Source organism: Pleurodeles waltl, chromosome 6 (genome assembly GCF_031143425.1).
Source record: "Pleurodeles waltl isolate 20211129_DDA chromosome 6, aPleWal1.hap1.20221129, whole genome shotgun sequence".
NCBI lineage: Eukaryota > Metazoa > Chordata > Amphibia > Caudata > Salamandridae > Pleurodeles > Pleurodeles waltl.
The window spans coordinates 860,766,504-860,787,253 of NC_090445.1; positions in this window are offsets into that span (position 1 = coordinate 860,766,504).

The window sequence follows — 20,750 nt, forward strand, 5'->3', positions numbered from 1 at the left end:
GTCAGAAGCGGAAAGTCGGCGGTCTCCCGCCGACTTCCCGCTGCTCGGGGGAATCCTCCATGGCGGCGGAGCGTGCTCCGCCGCCATGGGGATTCTGACACCCCCTACCGCCATCCTGTTCCTGGCGGGTCTCCCGCCAGGAACAGGATGGCAGTAGGGGGTGCCGCGGGGCCCCTGGGGGCCCCTGCAGTGCCCATGGCATGGGCACTGCAGGGGCCCCCGTAAGAGGGCCCCACTGTCTATTTCAGTGTCTGCAATGCAGACACTGAAATACGCGACGGGTGCAACTGCACCCGTCGCACCCCTGCAACTACGCCGGCTCAATTCTGAGCCGGCGTCCTCGTTGCAGGGGCATTTCCTCTGGGCCGGCGGGTGCTCTTTTGGAGAGCGCCCGCCGGCCCAGAGGAAATGTCTGAATGGCCGCCGCGGTCTTTTGACCGCGGTGCGGTCATTTGGCGGCGGTACCTTGGCGGACGGCCTCCGCCGTCCGCCAAGGTCATAATCACCCCCACTATCTGCACATTCATATAGTGAAAGCTCTTTCGATGCCTGAACACCTGTTCATTTCTCTAGGGGGGTAAAAAGGCAATATGTGTACTGTTAGAAATGGGGTTTTTGGTTGACAGTCAGGTTACCCCCTGTCCAAGCAAAAGCCCTCACTCTAGTCTGGGTAAGTCACACACAATCCAAGATTATCCTGTGCCCACCCTCTGGTAGCTTGGCACGAGCAGTCAGGCTAAACTTAGAAGGCAATGTGTAAAGTATTTGTGCAATAAATCATACAATACCATCATATAGCACCACAAAAATACACCACACAGTGTTTAGAAAAATATATAATATTTATCAGGATAATTGTAGGTCAAAACGAATAAAGTTGCAATGTGAAATTGTAGAGATATCACTGAAAAGTGATATAAAGGCCCTGATTCTAACGCCGTCCGCCAAGGTACCGCCGTGAAATGACCGCACCGCGGTCAAAAGACCGCGGCGGCCATTTAAACATTTCCTCTGGGCCGGCGGGTGCTCTCCGAAAGAGCACCCGCCGGCCCAGAGGAAATGCCCCTGCAACGAGGACGCCGGCTCAGAATTGAGCCGGCGTAGTTGCAGGGGTGCGACGGGTGCAGTTGCACCCGTCGCGTATTTCAGTGTCTGCAAGGTAGACACTGAAATACTATGCGGGGCCCTCTTACGGGGGCCCCTGCCGTGCCCATACCATTGGCATGGGCACGGCAGGGGCCCCCAGGGGCCCCGCGGCACCCCCTACCGCCATCCTGTTCATGGCGGGTTTCCCGCCATGAACAGGATGGCGGTAGGGGCTGTCAGAATCCTCATGGTGGCGGAGCGCGCTCCGCCGCCATGAAGGATTCCCCCGAGCAGCGGTAAGTCGGCGGGAGCCCGCCGACTTGCCGCTTCTGACCGCGGCTGAACCGCCGTGGTCAGAATGCTCGTGGGAGCACCGCCAGCCTGTTGGCGGTGCTCCCGTGGTCGGTGGCCCTGGCGGCCACCGGCCGCCAGGGTCAGAATGACCCCCAAAGTGTCTTAAGTCTTTAAAAAGTAAACAAAGGGGGTCATTCTAAGTCTGGCGGGCGGCGGAGGCCGCCCGCCAGACTTCCCCCACCAAAATACCGCTCCGCGGTCGAAAGACCGCTGAGGGTATTTTGGGATTTGCCCTGGGCTGGCGGGCGACCGCCAAAAGGCCGCCCGCCAGCCCAGGGCAAATCTACCTTCCCACGAGGACGCCGGCTCAGAATTGAGCCGGCGGAGTGGGAAGGTGCGACGGGTGCAGTGGCACCCGTCGCGTATTTCAGTGTCTGCAAAGCAGACACTGAAATACAGAGTGGGGCCCTCTTACGGGGGCCCCTGCAGTGCCCATGCCATTGGCATGGGCACTGCAGGGGCCCCCAGGGGCCCCGCGGCACCCCCTACCGCCATCCTGTTCCTGGCGGGAGACCCGCCAGGAACAGGATGGCGGTAGGGGGTGTCAGAATCCCCATGCGCCATGGAGGATTCTCAAGGGCAGCGGAAAACCGGCGGGAGACCGCCGGTTTTCTAAATCTGACCGCGGCCAAAGCGCCGCGGTCAGAATGCCCTGCGGGGCACCGCCGGCCTGTCGGCGGTGCTCCCGCCGACCCTGGCCCCGGCGGTCTCAGACCGCCGGGGTCAGAATCAGGGCCAAAGTCTCTTTCAAGCACAAAGTACCTGGTTTGGAGTGGAAAATCTCCTCAGAGGGCCACAGAAGAAGAGATACGTGGAAAAAGGGTGTGTGTGTCGATTTCTCCCCAGCACACACGGACTTGCGTCATTATTTTTCACGCGGGGAAGTCGTGCGTCGTTTTCCGGCGCGCGGACAGTCTCTTTCTGTGGATCGCGGGGATTACCAGATGTCCCGGGTCTGTGCGTGGATTTTCCTGCTTGTTTACCGGCTGCGCGTCGTTCTGCGGGGCTGCACGTCGAAATTTTGATCTCACGGCAGGCGTCACGTCGTTTTCCCCTCTGGAGGTCGGGCGGCGTTGTCCTTGCGAAGCCGTGCGTCGAAGTTCCGGTCGTCCCAAAGGCGTCGCGTCGATCAGCGTCGGCGTGCGGCATTTTTCTCGCCGCAGAACAAGCTGGGCGTCGAAAATTTCGCCGCACAGAGCGTCCAAGTGAAAAAGAGAAGTCTTTTTGGTCCTGAGACTTCAGGGAACAGGAGGCAAGCTCTATCCAAGCCCTTGGAGAGCACTTTCACAGCCAGACAAGAGTTCAGCAAGGCAGCAGGCCAACAGCAAGGCAGCAGTCCTTTGTAGAAAGCAGACAGGTGAGTCCTTTGAGCAGCCAGGCAGTTCTTCTTGGCAGGATGTAGTTTCTGGTTCAGGTTTCTTTTCCAGCAAGTGTCTGATGAGGTAGGGCAGAGGCCCTGTTTTATACCCAAATGTGCCTTTGAAGTGGGGGTGACTTCAAAGAGTGGCTAAGAAGTGCCCCAGGTCCCCTTTCAGTTCAATACAGTCTGCCAGGGTCCCAGTAGGGGGTGGCAGTCCTTTGTGTGAGAGCAGGCCCTCCACCCTCCCAGCCCAGGAAGACCCATTCAAAATGCAGATGTATGCAAGTGAGGCTGAGTACCCTGTGTTTTGGGGTGTGTCTGAGTGAATGCACAAGGAGCTGTCAACTAAGCCCAGCCAGAAGTGGATTGTAAGGCACAGAAAGATTTAAGTGCAAAGAAATGCTCACTTTCTAAAAGTGGCATTTGTAGAATAGTAATATTAAATCCAACTTCACCAGTCAGCAGGATTTTATATTACCATTCTGGCCATACTAAATATGACCTTCCTACTCCTTTCAGATCAGCAGCTACCACTTCAATACTGTATGAGGGCAGCCCCAATGTTAGCCTATGAAGGGAGCAGGCCTCACAGTAGTGCAAAAACGAATTTAGGAGTTTTACACTGCCAGGACATGTAAACTACACAGGTACATGTCCTGCCTTTCACCCACACAGCACCCTGCTCTAGGGGTTACCTAGGGCACACATTAGAGGTGACTTATATGTTGAGAAAGGGGAGGTTTCGGCTTGGCAAGTACTTTTGAATGCCAAGTCGAGGTGACAGCGAAACTGCACACACAGGCCTTGCAATGGCAGGCCTGAGACAAGGGAAAGGGGCTACTTAAGTGGGTGGCACAACCAGTGCTGCAGGCCCACTACTAGCATTTAATCTACCGGCCCTATGCACATAGAGTGCACATTACTAGGGACTTATAAGTAAATTAATAGTCCAATCAGGTATGATTCAAGGTTACCATGTTTTAAGGGAGAGAGCATATGCACTTTAGCACTGGTTAGCAGTGGTAAAGTGCGCAGAGTCTAAAAGCCAGCAAAAACAGTGTCCAAAAAGTGGAGGGAGGCAGGCAAAAAGTTAGGGGTGACCACCCTAAGGCTGCCAGGTCTAACATGTACCATCAATAGCACCAATGATGTTGGGGATGTGTCCCAGTGCACACTGTGGCCAAATCCTCCAACTGGGGGAAAACAATGTAGCTGCACATGTGTTTCATCAGGGCAGACAACACTCTGGTCAGCATGTTTGAGAACATAGGCTGTGACATTCCTGCTGCCATGGCCACTGTCGCTTGGAAGGAGCCACTTGCCAAGAAATGTAGCACTGATAGGACTTGCACAAGAGGGGGGAACCCAGTGGGGTGACGGATAGCTGAGATCAGGTCTGGCTCCAATTGGGCACACAGCTCTTGGATTGTGGCCCTATCAAGTCTGTTGGTGAGGATAATGTGCCTGTCCTCCAATGTCCACCAGGGGTCTGTACACGGGGGTATGTCTCCATCTCCTATTGATCTGCAGCGGTTGAACTCTAGGGTAAAAAACAGTGAGCAGATGGTCATATTCAAACATATCCTCAGAGTAAAATGCCTTGCATGTTGTGACAGAAGCAGTATATGAACATGTAGTTCTGTATACGTGCCTATGTGTGATGTGACGCAGTTAGGTGCCATGGCCTGTTCCCCCCTGAAATGGCGGCCGCCTGACCTGTGTGGAGCGACAAGTGGAAATGAGGTAATTCCGCTGACGTTGTGCGCCGTTGCGTGAGGTGGTCGACGACCGCCCTGCAACACCTCTTTGGTTATCATCGGCCCTATGGGTTAGAGTAGCCAATGGTGATGTACGCCGGTGGTGACAGTACGCAACACTGCGGACATGGCCGTCACTTTCTATCTGTTCACTCACTTGCTACCTGACCTGCAACAGGAGTGGACCAACACTGCAAGTGCTGCTGTGACCTGTGTCTGGAAGCGACCATGGCTCGAGTGTCTGGGGAAAAGGCCCCTGCCTTCACTTCGGAGGAGTTGGAGAGACTGGTGGATGGGGTCCTACCCCAGTGCCGTTTACTTTATGGTCCTCCAGACCAACAGGTGAGTACACTGTGAGCACGATGCATGGGGCATGAATGCATGGAGTGCTGTGTGTGTAAGCCTCGTGTAAGGGGGACGCGCCTGAGGGGTCCTGGTCAGAGTGCTGCATGTATGGTGGTCAATGTCTTTGTGTAAGGGGATGGGAGATATATGGTGGGCCATGAGTGTAACAGGCCGGACGGTATGACTAATACCTTTTTCTATGTATCTTTTATTGCAGGTCAGCACCGATCAGAAAGGATTATTCGTGAGGGAGATGATGAGCTGGGTGTCATCAGCATATGAAATGATGGTGAGGCCGTGGGGGTGGATGATGTTAGTGAGAGGAGCCAGGTAGATATTGAAAAGGGTGGGGCTGAGGGAGGATCCTTAGGGAACCCCACAGAGGGTCTTGGTGGCTGTAGACCGGAAAGGAGGGAGGCAAACTCTTTGGGTTCTTTCGGAGAGGAAGGAGTTGAGCCAGTCCAGGGCTTTGTGGTGAATTCCGGCATCCAAGAGGCGTGTGCGGAGGGTTTGGGGGCATACGGTGGGGAAAGCTGCGGAGAGGTCTAGGAGGATGAGGGCGACAGTTTCACCCTTGTCCAATCTGGTCCTGATGTCATCTGTACAGGCGATGAGGGTGGTCTTGGTGCTGTGGTTTTTGCAGAATCCAGACTGTGAGACGTTGAGTATGTTGTTGTCTTCTAGGAAGCAAGATAGTTGTATGTTTACTATCTTCTCTGTGACCTTTGTGGGGAAGGGGAGTAGAGAGATGGGTCGGTAGTTTGTGAGGTTTTTAGGGTCTGCTTTGGTTTTTTTTCAGAAGAGCGTTGACTTTGGCGTATTTCCAAATATCTGGGAAGGTTGCGGTCTCGATGGAACTGTTGATGATGGCCCAGAGCTGGGCAGGGATGATTTGTCTGGCCTTGTTGAAGATGTGGTGGGGGCAAGGGTCTGTTGGGGAGCTGTTGTGCTTTCCTCTTATTTAGTTTCTAAGCACTAACATAACACAACAGAAATGCACTTCTGAGGTCAAAGAAGACTTTTATTGTTGTTAATTCTTCCCCAACCACAATATTTATGAATGACGAATTAGTAGCTTTCAAGTCCGCGTTAATCAAACAAAATATATCAGTTTGCAATATACACAGCAGGTTATATTTATAAGATATTGAATGCAAAGCAAAACAAATACTTCACCGTGTGGGAACTATCTACAGCTTCATCTTTCTAAGGTCTGCAAGCTGATGACCCCTGTCAGCCGCGAGAAAGAGAGATTCATCTACCCACACGGGATTGCTGGCAGCCTGCGCCAAGCTCCAGCACGAGGTCCGGCAGATTCGAATCTGACCCTCTGCAGCCTGTTACATTAGTTACAAAGGTGTGCCCCCTCCTCTCAGACCTGGGAAACTGAGCAAGCCTTTTGGAGACTGACCAGGTCTCCAAGACTACTCCTGTTCCCAAGCTCAAGCAGAGAGAACAACACCCATGTACTCTCTCTTATCATGTCTAGTCTACTGTGAGAACAAAACATCTTGGTTCATCTTGTGCAAAAAACACAGCTTGGAAAAATACAGCTTGGATTCTCAACTGCAATGTCTAACTCCACGTTAAAGGCAATGGGCAGCTAACCTAAATATCAAATGCAATGTCATGTTAAAGGCAATAGGCAGCTAACCTAAATATCAAATGCAATGTCTAGTGTCATGTCAAAGCCAATAGGCATCTAAGCTGAATATAAAATGCAATGTATAATATCATGTCAAAGCCAATAGGCAACTGAGCTGAATATAAAATGCAATGTATAATATCATGTCAAAGCCAATAGGCAGTTAAGCTGAATACAAAATGCAATATATAATATCATGTCAAAGCCCATAGGCAGCATATCTAATAGCATGTCAAAGTCAATAGGCAGCTAAATTGAATACATCATGTCAAAGCCAATAGGAATGCAATGTCAAAGGAATGCAATGTCAAAGCCAATAGGCGGCTAGACTGGATACAGCATGTCAAAGCCAATAGGCAGAATACAGCTAAACTGAATACAGAAAGCAATGGCTAATGCCATGTCAAAGCCAATAGGCAGAATACAGAATGTAATGACTAATGCAATGTCAAAGCCCATAGGCGGCTAAACTGAATACAGAAAGTAATGGCTAATGCCATGTCAAAGCCCATAGGCGGCTCAACTGAACAAAACATACCATGTGCTACTGGTGAACATTGAGCAACTAATATGCGCAGTGGTGAAACACAAAGTCATTGGTCAAAACAAAATTTAACAAATGGCAGTACAGGAGCCTGAGTGGATGGAGCTCATGGTTTTGCCGATTTCTCGTCGTTGGTGGGGGTTCAGGTGTTCAGTAGGTTGGTGCGGCAGGGTGCTGTGGTGTTGGTTGTGTCGGTGGTGGTGATGGTGGGTGATGATGATGTGAAGCTGTTGTGTATGTCTGCGATATTGCGGTGGAAGTAGTTGGAGAGAGAGTTGCAGAGGTCTTGGGAGTGCGGAGGGTCGATGGTGCAGGATTTGGGTTTGGTGAGTTCTTTGATGATGGCAAAAAGTTCCTTGCTGTTGTGTGTGTTGTCGTCTATGCGTTCTTTGTAGAAGGCTCGTTTGGTGGTCCGGATGAGTTGGTGATGTTTGCGCATGGCTGATTTGAGGGCGGAGAAGTTGCTCATTGAGGGTTCTTGGCGCCATGTTTCCCAATTTTTCGTAATTCTCGTTTGGAAGCCTGAAGTTCTGCAGTGAACCAGGGGGCGGTCTTGATGGTGCGGGTGTTGTTGGTTATTTTGAATGGGGTGAGGGAGTCTGTGCATGTTTCTAGCCATTGTGTGAGGTTGAGGGCAGCGGCGTTGATGTTGTTGGTACTGGGAGGTGGAGCTAGTGCGAGGTTGGAGATTAGTTGTTCTTTGGAGATCTTGTTCCACTTGCGGTAGGGGGTAGGATGTTGTTGGTGGTGGGTTTCAGGAAGGAGAAATGGACGCAGTGGTGGTCAGTCCAGTGGAGTTCGGTGGTGTGAGTGAAGGCGATGTGGCTGCTAGAGGTGAAGATGGCATCTAGTGTGTGTCTGGCTGAGTGTGTGGGTGAGGTGACCAGTTGCTTGAGGCCGAGGTTTGCAAGGTTGTCCAGCAGGGCCGTGGAGTTGCAGTCGTGGGTGCTTTCCAGGTGAAAGTTAAGGTCACCAAGGAGTAGGTAGGCTGTGGAGGTGAGGGCGTGGGAGTTGATGGTGTCGGTGATGGTGTCACAGAATGGGGGGCAGGGTCCTGGTGGTCTGTAGATGAGGGTTCCTCTTAGGATGGTGTTGGCGTTGATGTGTACCTGAAAGTGTAGGTGCTCTGCGGTATCTAGGGTGTTGTTGGTGTTGGTGGGAATCTTGATGGAGTTTTTGTGTATTATGGCAATTCCTCCTCCTGGTTTGTTGGTGCGGTTTCTACGGGTGATTTTGTATCCTTTTGGGATGGCTATGGCGATGTCAGGTTCTGATGAGGAGTTCATCCATGTTTCAGTGAGGAAGGCGATGTCGAGAGAGTATGTGGTGAGTAGGTCCCAAAGCTCAATGGCATGCTTGTGGACGGAGCAGGTGTTAAGGAGGATGCAGTTGAGGTGATTGGGGGGTTTGGTGTTGTTGTGGTGCTTGTTGGTGTTGGTGTGAGTGCAACAAAAGTGGCATGAGTGGCATGTGAAAGGTCCGTGTGTGTGTCTGGGGCTAGTTTGGGCACAGGCAGTGTGCCAGCCAGGGTTGAGAGAGAGGAGCTTTGTGGAGGAGTAGTGGCGCTTGGCGGGCCTGAGGGGCGTGGACCAGGCGTGGCCGCCATTAAGAAGGGGAGGCGGGAGGCGGGAGGGAGTGTCCAATGGGGGCGCGAGGGGAGCGGGGCCGCAGGGGACACAGCGGCTGGGTCAGAATAACCGGTGAGAGCCAGAAAAGAAAAACGGGCACAATTTACAGCAAAAATACGAAGCGGAGCAGAAAATGGGCACAATTAAAGTTAAAAACAGTGTGTAAAATGAAAAACCAATTACAAGAAACGTACTATGATTTACAGAAAACGAACTAGATACGCCTACCACTAGGCACCAGGGATGAGGCGCAGGTGGGTGCCTGCGGGTGGTAGAGGGCCTCGAACTTCTTTTTGCAGCAATGGCGGGGTCAGGGGCACCGAGGCAGGCTGGTGGATCCGAGTGTACTCCTGGCCCAAAGCACATTGACATTTATTAATATTGACATCAGCCTCACATAATAATATTATACAAATCTAGTGCCATCCAATGGGTACTTAGCTGTTGTCCACTTGTTATCGAAACTGCGTTTTGACCCACAGGTTGGACAGTACAAAAATCACTAACATTTGCCCACGCTACCTGCAATACAGAAACCTGGGGTCACTTGACTGATCACTGCCATATACAACGGATATGCCATATCTGTTGAATCTATGTTGAGAATATGGCTCGTTGTGAACATTATGCTGTATTTAGGTTGACAATATGTTGGTTCTAGGTTGACGCCTTACTGATAACTCGTTGGAACTCTGTTGGCTCTAAGTTGACACTATGTTGATATTATGTTAGCACTATAATGACAATAAGTGGAGAATTTACTGCAAACTGTACACTTTACTCCATAATTATGAAATACATTTGGTACCATTTTTCACAATCCTAACTGTTGACATAAAAACTTAACTCAGCAGAAATGACACATGTGTCACCAACTAACACCTATCTCACAAATAGCCACATCACTCACTACAAATATTAGACTTTCTATATATACTACAACACCTACACCTGCAAATACATTAATATAAACAACAGAATACACATTATTATCAACTCCAACTAAATGGCAACTAAATCACTAGGCATCTCTATGGAAACAACACCAGGCACTCCAGCCACCATACAATATAGGCAAACATACCATACTTAGACACTGCCATGACTCCTAACATACACCCCATACTATACAGGGAGCGGCAAGACTGCACTCCGGATATAGGCTTGACCACTTGTGGCCTTCATTGCCTTTCCTCAGTTAGATTTTGTCGTCTACCTCTCCCTGGTATCTAGATTCTCATCACTAATATTGAATCAATCACTGTACTATCATCTTCTTCTCAATTTTCTTTTGACCTTTCATATCTTTCCTCCTGTCCTGAACTGTGCGACTCTACTATTTCCTGTCCCTCCTCTCTACCCTTCCCTTTCCTCTCTCACCCATTTTGTTTCCCCTCAACCATGCTGTTCCTTTAAACCTAAGCCACCCACCCCTCCCCTCCTACCCACACATCACCATCAAACAATAATTGGCATTTAGCTAATTACATTAATGAGAAGACTCACTTCCCACAAAAATGCAGAACATTAAAATACTCTCCCTTAATGTCAGGTGTCTAAATCCCTCAACCAAATGACAGTAAATTCTAGACTATACAAACAAACTTAAGGGGGACCTCATTTTCCTTCAAGAAACCACGGTGGCCTTGAAAGAGGCAATCCTCCTAAAAAAAGTATGGGTTAATGACTTGTCATGCACCTCAGCCACAAACATAAAAATGGGCTGAACACCTTTATCTCAAAAGCCTCTGGCCACACTATCTTGTCCTCGGAACTAGACACAGAGGCAGATGGCTTCTTACTAAATTACAATCTCAATAAAAAACTCTGAACTTTACCTCCCAACTGCAGATTGATTCTAGGAGGAGATTTCAATTTACCCTGGGATGCCACCTTTGACAGGAATTTGTATATCAATTTAAACCCAACATATCCCATAAACAAATGCAAACGTGTCCAATTCTCTTAAACTTAAAGACATATAAAGACTATTCAATTCCACAGAGAAAGATTACTCATGTTTCTCTCATCCGTGCAATACATTCTTTCACATTGATTATATCTTAATTGACGAAACTCACGTCCCAGCCATCTCTTTCCCAACAATTGAGCCAAATCCTAGTCTCAGACCATACCTATAATTCATTACTCTTCGATATTGCTTGCTCACCAACACCCTCAGCAAGTCTCCCCCTGCCCCACACTGCAGATGCCAACATTTTAGCACGGAACTTCCACCAATGGATTTCCAAATGGGCCAACACTCTAGCACCTCTCCGTAAGGCCTCAGCTAAACACCACCTCAAGAAGGCCAGCTGAAAGATGGAGAAACATAAAGTCCTCAGAAGACTTTGAGGCCTTCAAAGCTGCCATCAAATCCCACCAACACCTCATCAGAGCCACCAGGAAAACTGCCCTGCAGGGCCCTATCAGAGCCACCACTCACAACACCAAAGAGCTCTTCGCTATGGTCAAAGAGTTTGCCAAACCCTAATCGGAAAGGGCAAACATCCCTCCATCTCAAGACCTCTGTGACAGACTAACCAACTTCTTCCACAGAAAAATCAAAGTCATACATGACAGCTTTGGAACCCAAGACCCTCTGAGCCCTCCAACAGCTCCCCAGCTCCGACCCCCCAAACCGTCACAGATCCTGCACCGCTGGACCAGCCTCACGATGGACGAGACCCACTCCATCATGAGCAGCATCTACTCTAGAGTCCCTAAGGATCCCTGACCTCACCACATTTTCAACAAAGCCAATACCTCCATCGCACCCGAGCTCTGTCACACCCTCAACTGTTCCATAGATACAGCTACCCTGTCGAGGACTGGAAGCACGCTAAGATCGGCCCACTTCTGAAGAAACCCACGGCTGACCCCCTGGACCTAAAGAACTACCGCCCCATCTCTCTGCTGCTTTTCCCAGCCAAGGTCATCAAAAAAGCCATCAACACACAGCTTCGTAAGCACATCGAGGACAACAACATCCTGGACATCTCCCAATCAGGTTTCGGGAACAACCACAGCATAGAGACCATCCTCCTTGCCACCAGAGCTGACATTTGCTCGCTCCTTAACCGATGCCATACAGCCAGTGCTTAATTTGTGCTTGCTGTTTCTGGTGCGGTGCACCAGCACTTATTTTTGAGGGCCAGCGCTTATTTTTCTGCCTCAAACATTGAGTGTGAACAAAAGATATGTATGCGAAAGACGGAGGAAGAGGAACACCAAAAAGCGTCACAGAGGGCAAAGTAGAAAACTGCAAGAGTGAGATAAAGGGGTAGGAGGTTGTTGTAAATGGATTGAAGAGGCCCGAGATGGCTTCAGTATTACGCTGCCTCAGTATTCCGTGTTCGCTCATTTAATTGCAGCAGCCATGATTTTCAGAGGAGAGCTTTGGGCACTAGCACGTTTTTATTTACAAATTAAGCACTGCATACGGCTGCCCTCATCCTAATGGACCTATTGGCCGCCTTCGACATGGTTTCGCACCTCACCCTCTGCTCCAGACTCCACGTAGCTGGCATCTGTAGAAAGGCCCTACAATGGATACACTCCTTCCTGGGTGGCAGAACACAGAGAATCAGACTCCCGCCTTACTTGTCAGAACCTACAGAGATCAGCAGAGTTCCACAGGGCTCCTTCCCGAGCCCCACGCTCTTCAACATCTATGTGGCCCCGCTCGCATCCATCATCAGGAACCATGGGCTGCATATTGTCTCTTACACCGACGGCACCCAGCTGATCATCTCACTGACTGAAAATCACACAACTGCCTAGAAGAATTTCCACAACGGGCTGGATGCCGTTGCCACCTGGCTGATGGTCAGCTGCCTCAAGCTCAACTCTGACAAGACCGAGATCCGAGATCCTCCTCCTGGGATCCTCCACATCAGCCTGGGATGACTTCTGGTGGCCATCCAGCCTCGGCACCCCTCACCCCACGCACATGTCCTCGGCTTCATCCTAGATTCATCGCTAACCATGACCCGCCAAGCCAACTCAGTCTCATCCTCCTGTTTTCATACACTCCGACATCCCTGGAAGATCTACAAATGATCTCAAGGGACTGCCGCTGAACCGTAACCCATGCCCTGGTTACTAGCAGACTTGACTATGGAAATGCCGTCTATACTGGCACCACCCAGAAGAACCTGAAGAAACTACAGCACGTCCAAAACGCCTCCGCCAGACTCATTTCCTGCTGCAAATACATCACCAATCACCTAGGAGATCTCCACTGGTTTCCTTTCGAGAAAATAATTAACTTCAAACTCCTCATCCACGCATACAAGGCCCTCCACGAACTAGTACCTGCCCACCTCAACTACTGCATCACCTTCTACTCCCCCACCCAACCTCTCTGATCATCATACACTAGCCGCTGTCCCCCGCATACGGAAGACCTCGGCTGGAGAAAGATCCTTTGCCTACCTTGCTGTAAAGAGCTGGAACACCCTGCTCCTGCACCGCAGGCAGTCACCATCATTACCTCAATCCAGGAAGGACCTTAGACCCTGGCTCTTCAGCTGAAGCACAGAGGACAAACCTCTTCAGCGCCTTGAGACCTTTACGGTGAGTAGTTGCGCTCTATAAATCCTGATTTAATTTGATTTGCAATGCATCATGAACAAAAACATGGAGAATGAACGACCTCCTCACAGAGGAACCCTCCTTTGAGGAAATAATCAAAAAAGAGATTGATGAATGCATAGAACTCAATAGGTCTTCTGGTCCAAATGCAAAAGTCATTTGGGACACCCTGAAATGCACTATCTGGGGGCACATGATTAAACTTATGTCAAAGAAAAACAAAGTAGACAACTAAACCTTAGATCAACTAGAACTAAAAATAAAAGCATTAGGAAAAGATCTCAAACGTACCAAAGACAAAACTCAATTAAACAATCTCCTTAAACTCAAGTATGAATACAATAAGATTGTGAGTAACAAAGCCAACCTAGTGGTCAAAAAATAAAAAGGCATTCATTTCTGTGGACGTAATAAAGCTGGCAAATACTTGCGTCTTATTTAAAACAGACCCATCAGAAGACAAGAATAACCTCTATAACCAATGAACATGGCGTCACATCGTCAAACAAAAAGGACATAATAAATTCCTTCTAAAAATATTACTAGACCCTCTACTCCAAAAGTAATAAAGTATCTCATGACATATGCTTAAACTACCTCAACAAAATTAATGTAACTAAGATAGATGAATCAACAAGAGAATCACTAGAATAACCAATTTTTCGTAAAAAAAATCATAAACACGATCAAACAATGAAAGCCAGGAAGGTGTCGGGCCCAGACACCTTCCTGGTGTCATTCTATCAAACTTGGGGTACCTCACTAATCACTCCATTAAAAGACTTACTCACCCACTTCTCCTCCGCTGGCTCCGCCAAGGGGTCTGTCGAAGAGGCCACCATAATTGTTATACCCGAAGAATGGAAAGACCCATCTATCCCAAGAACTACCGACCCATATTCCTCATAAACACAGAGTGTAAAATATACACAAATCTCCAAGCCCTTAAAATAGAGTTCATTCTCAAAAACACAATACATCCCTCTCAATCAGGATTATCAAAGGAAGATTCAGTGTGGATAATATCAGACTTTTTAGCCATGCGATTGAAATAGGCAAACTCCTGCACCAACCAACCTGAGCAATAGCATTAGATGCAGAGAAGGCCTTTGATAAGGTATTGTGGACCTTCCTCTAAGCCTCACTCGCCTCCTTCAACTTTGGCCCTGCTCTCTCAAAAATTATCCTTGCTCTATACAAAGAACCGAAAGGTAGAATAAACATCAACGGAAAGTCGTCTAATCCGTTTTACCTCCAACAAGGAACCAGACAAGTATGCCCTCTCTCCTCATTACTATTGCTACTAATGATAGAACCCCTACTTAAATTGTTCTGAGAAAATCCATTTATCCCTGGTATCCCTTTCTAATCAGGCCCACAAAAACTAGCTACCTATGTGGATGAGATTCTCCTTTTTACCACCCAGGCAGACTCAGCCTTGCCGCACATCATATCCACCATCAATGGCTACTCTAAGATGTCAGGCTACTGCCTCAACAAGGAAAGATAATATGAAATTCCTGGGTATGATTCATCCATAACCTTAAAGACTCCATCAATCTCAATGAGAAAAAGATGCTAGATAACATCAAAGATAGCGTAGACAAATGGTAAACCAGGTTTATTACTTGGTGGGCTACAATGGACTCTATTAAGCTTTTTATTCAGCATGTCCCCCATATACCTCTCAGACACCTTTTTTTACTAAAATAGACATGTTACTCAATGAATTCTAAAAAAAACAGAATTACCCAAAAGAAACTGAGGCTTCCTAAAAAACTTAGCAGGCCTAAACTTACCTGACTACCGGAAATACCAACATGCCTTCTTAGTGAAACAGGGGAGCCACTGGCTCCTAACCACCACCAACCCCTCGCCGCCATGGCTTGCTACTGAAATCGCCCTCACTAAGCCCTTATCGCTCACTTCATTTTCTAACCGTCAAAAAATAAATAAAACACACCACTCTATAAACATTCTATCCAGCACAGCACAGGCAATCTGAAAAATTGACAACAGAGTACCCAACAAAGTTAAACACCCATGTCTATCCTGTCTATGGCACAATGAAAACTTTACACTAGATGGAAGAATGATGTTTATAGAGAAATGGGCAGAAATAGATATTCCCCTGGTGAGAGATATCAGCAACCCCTCAGAACCCATACCGTTCTCTCAAATTTGACCTATATGACGTAGACTTTTACCATTTCCTTAAAAATAAAATAACTTTTAGCCAAACCTAAACCTCCAACCCCCCTTGATCTACCCAACACATTAGAAAAGTGTACCAAAGGCAGTCACCTAGCTTCCAAACTGTACTCTCTCTTACCCCCCCACAAAAACCTCACTAAATAAACTAAATAAAAAGCAGAGGCACCGGCGACGGAGGGAGCTGCATCCCACAGGTCCCAGGAGGGCGAATCCACTGACAGTGAGGGCACCAGTGGGACGGAGGACGAGGGGAGCACCACAGCAGAGACAGGAGGGGACTGCTCTGACAGTGATACCTCTTCCAGTGGAAGATCCCTGGTGGTGACAGACACCTCTGTGGCCACCCCAACTACAGGTACAGCTGCCAACCCCTGTATCTGCACTGCCCTCCCAGCAGCCCCTCAGCGTGTTTCCCGTGCCCGCTCACCCAGGAGGGTGGGCATCTCCTTCGCCCCAGGCACCTCAGGCCCTGCCCCAGTTAGCCCTGCTGCCCTGAGTAAGGAGGCTATTGACCTCCTGCTATCCATCTCTGTTGGGCAGTCAACCATAGTGAATGCCATCTAGGGGCTGACAGCCCATTTGCAAAAATCAAATGCATTCCTGGAGGGCATTCACTCTGGAATGGAGACCCAACAGAGATCAATCCAGGCTCTGGCCTCCTCTCTGATGGCAGCCATTGTCCCTGTTTCCAGCCTCCCCACTCCAACTTTCTCTGCCCACTCCCATTGCCCTCAACCCCAACCTATCCCAAGCACACAGGCAGACCAGATTGCACACAAGACAACACACAAGAGTGGCTCAGGCAAACACAGGCACCACACATCATCCCACTGGCACTCACACAAACACCATCCAGATTCAGACATACCAACATCCACTGCCTCCACTGTGTCCTCCTCCTCCGCCTCGTCCACCTCCCTCCCAGTAGCGTCTCCACTCACACCTGCATGCACTACATCCTCATCCACTACCTCCATCACCATCACGCCATCACTACAGGCCCCTCATTGGCAGTCACCACCCCCACATCCATGCACATGTCCCGTGTGTCCTCTCCCACTGTGTCTGTGCCCCCTCCTCCCAAAGTAGACAAACGCAAGCACTAAGACACCCAACAGCCATCCACCTCACAACAGCATGCAGCCCATGCACCTGTACCTGCACCCAAAATCAACAGACACCTCCTAGAACCACTTCCTTCACTCCCAAACCTTCTCCCTCTTCCCACCCCAATGTCCCTATGAAGCTTTTCCTCTCCACTGTTGACCTCTTCTCTATCCCTCCCCCTCATCCTTCATGTCTGGCTAGGGTGGTCAGAACCCAGGCGAGCACCTCAGCCACACAGTCCACAGCCACAGTGATGTCGACAGCTGCTGCAGGTGGGAGAGGCTCCAGGGTACCAGGCACCAGCACTGAAAGTGTGCCTGCACCAGGTGCGGCAAGGAAGGGCAAGGAGGCACCACCAGCTGGCAAAGGGAAGGGCAAGGAGGCACCACCATCTGGCAAAGGGAGGGCAAGGAGGCACCACACGCAGGCAGGAAGGACAAGAGGCCTGGTACTGGGACTCATTCGCTACCCCTACCACCAACCATGGTGGTTCTGCCGTCCGAGGCTGCAGGGGAACGGCTGGGGCCTCCCCCCACCACTGCCAGAACTGCCACCAGCACCACTGCCAGCACCACTGCCAGCAGCAGCAGCCCCAGTGGGCAGCCATCCGAGGCTGCAGGGGAGGGACTGGAGCCTACCCCCACCACCACCAGCACCGCCACCAGCACCACTGCCAGCAGCAGCAGCCCCAGTGAGAAGCCGTCTGAGGCTGCAGGGGAAGGGCTGGAGCCTGCTCCCATGACTGCCAGCACCGCCACCAGCACCACCTCCAGCACCACTGCCAGCACCACTGCCAGCAGCCCCAGTGGGCAGCCCTCCAAGGCTGCAGGGGAAGGGCTGGAGCCTACCCCCACAACTGCCAGCTCCACTGGCAGCACCACCACTGCCACCACTGAGCAGCCATCACCGCCGGCGGACAATGTGTAGTCCTGCCTCCATGTGCTGTAGTGCATCCTGGCCCCTGCAAATCCTGTGGGCGTGACACCCAGGTGAGAGACTGTGACCTTGCACTGCCCAAGATCGGCATCACAGAGCACAATACTCCCTCCAGAACCAGTGGAAGAAGCCATCCACTCACTCCCTCCTTGTCAGGATGAAGCACACTGGGCACAAGGCTCCCTCCAGAACCAGTGGGCAAACCACCCACTTGAGAGACTGTGGCCGTGCACTCCCCAAGACCAAGCAGTGGGCAAACCACCCACTTGAGAGACTGTGGCCTTGCACTGCCGAGGACCAAGCACTGGGCAAATCACCCACTTGAGAGATTGTGGCCTTGCACTCCCCAGGGCAAAGCAGTGGGCAAACCACTCACTTGAGAGACTGTGGCCTTGCACTCCCCAGGACAAAGCAGTGGGCAAACCACCCACTAGGGAGACTGTGGCCTTGCACTCCCCAGGAACAAGCACAGGGCATGTAGCCTCCTCCAGGACCAGTGGTGTTGTACCATCTTCCGGCTAAGGTGCCCCCCCATTCCCCATTTCCCTGAGGTACCTGTGTATTGTCGACCTGATGCCCCTACAGTGTTCTCTCCGTGTTGTTACAGGAGTAAGGTGGGGCCTTGGCCTATGTGATGTGTTCCTTTGGCCCACGGACATTAAGGACTGGGCAGTGTCTCTCCATTTGTAAATATGTACATACATTTTGAATTTGAAGCATGTATTTCTACTATTTTGTCTTATTACACTCACTTTAATCAATTCCTTTTGTTCTTGCATTCTTCCTGAGGGGTACGGGCGGATATGTAATGTTATTGCATCTGTTTGTGTGTGTGGTGTTGGGGGTGGGTATGTTGCGTGTTGCGTGTGTGTGTCACTCTCTTTTTCCTCCCCCCTCCCTTGTGTGCTAGGCAGCAGTACTCACTGTGGTTGTCTTTGCCGGCGTTGATGTTCGAAATGTACGAAGAGGTCTACAAGCATGGGGAAGATGTGCAACTCGGGCTCCATGGTGTCGTGGTTGCTCCCTGAGTCTCGAGAGGTGAGTCATTTCCCTTCTGTGTTCTGTTTTCACCGTGCTTTTGATGTCGTTGGTACTGCCCCGGAAAGGTGGCGGATAGGCCTGTCTTAATACAGTGGGCGGAACATTATCTTCCACCTTACTGTTGGCGGTTACCACCGTGGTGCTTGTTGCTACCACCGTGGCAGATGGTGTGTTAAAGTGGCTGTCTATGTGAGTGGTTTCTGCTGTGGTCATAATTCAATTTGTTTTACCGCTCGCCTGTTGGCGGTATTACCGCCGCTTGATCTTTGACCGCCAGCGTTGTATAGAGGGTCTATGTCCCTAAATATACAACTCTGTTTTTTTCCATTAACAAGGACTTCTAGAATAAAAATAATTTTAGTAGGGTAATTTAGCTAATTTTAATCTCACTTTTTCACTAATCTACACTTCTACAATTAGCTTCTTCTCTATTAAAAACTTCATTAACGACCAAATAAGTAAAAGAACTGTTGCAAAGAGCCCTTTTTCATGGGTCCATTGGGCATCAACCAAAGAAGAGTTGCCAGATGATGAAGCATGACACCCTGGTTGGTGGGTGAGGACTTCTGCTTCGAATTATAAACATTTCCACCAAACATTGTTTCACTCAGGTACGCTTGTCTGTGTATACATAGAGTGTGACTAGGAACAGCATACTCTATGAATATCAATAGCATGTGTTGAAGAACAATGATCAGTCGAATTGGAAGAGCAGTTAAGTGTCATCCTTGTCTGCGATCAGAAGCGTGTATTCTACAAGCTGGATGGCGCCTTTGTTACTTCTGCTCTGGGGTCTGAATCTTCATTGACTGTCATATAGGAGACAATTGATGTTAAGCTGGTTTTGATTTTAACAATGAATGCATAGTGGATGATGGGTCAATAACTGCTTACACCATCAAGGTCTAGATTGACTTAGGAAGTGAAAGGGTTTTCTTATTTTGATTATGTTGCTAAAGGTGCCTGTGTTATGAAGCTATTGAGAAGCAAGTAAAATATTGTGCATTGTAGGTACCTGTCTTTAAAAAGGTAAGGATCCTAAAGGTGAACCATTTGAGTATACTTCATGGTGGGTTAGGTGGCATTGTAATGGTGTGTTTAGTACTGCCCATTTGTTGCCTGAATTGTGTTGACCTTTCTAACTTTCTGTTTAATGGAAAACCATTTGAAGATTCAGGGTGGTGCTAGTGGTCAAGTAGTTTTTTAATTACTTTGAGGAATACTTTGCTTTTAATGGTATCTTCTGTAACAGTGCAGGTGTACTTGGTGGTTTCGCTGGTAAGATTTGGTTTGTCCTTGCTGGTTAGTCTATTTATTTGATTGGGTCATCTTGAATTGAGAGTTGTATATTTTACCACTTTGTTGAAGGTAATTAGCATAAAAGGTAATAGGAGGAAAAGGGCAAAATTTTGAAATGAACTTTGACTGAGGAACAATAAGGCATAAGCAATCCGATCCACAAAAGCAAAATGTGTTTCTAAAAGGAATCTTTGCCTCATTTTAGGTAGGTTTCCTAAAGCAACAAGGTCTTTCTCAAGTAAAAGAACACATGGTAAGTGTGCAACAACTCACCAATGATTTAGTGAAATTAAGAATTTAAATTATTAAATGAAGCTAATTTAAAAAAAAAACATAGTTAAAAATAAAAATGAATTTAAGTAAAATCACAAAAATGAAGAAAATTGACTAATCGAACGTTATAACAACATTGCCCTAAAGGAAACTAATATTCTGCTATAGGAGAGTCTGGTGGCTGCGGAGGTGGTGAACACAGTCTGTTGGTGGTTGCTCTTGCTGAAAATTTATATTTTGGATCTTTGAAACCTTTCTGGAGGAACGATATCTTCAGTTGGGCAAATGTCAATGGGCTGACTCGGCCTTTCAACCTTCCCGGGTTAATTATTGTAAAATTAGCCCCAAATATATGTACCTTCTGTTTCTTTCTGTACTATGTGAACCATAAAGATTCATAATATTAGGTAGAACATTTCCCAGAGGTACTTTAAAGCTGCTGCTGTAGCATGAAGGTGGAACAATTGGTTTGGCAAGAGTTATTGACAAATGCATGCGTTCTGCTGGGGTGACTCGGGAATGTATACTCAACAAGGTGATAAAATGGGTCTATTTGACAGTAGTG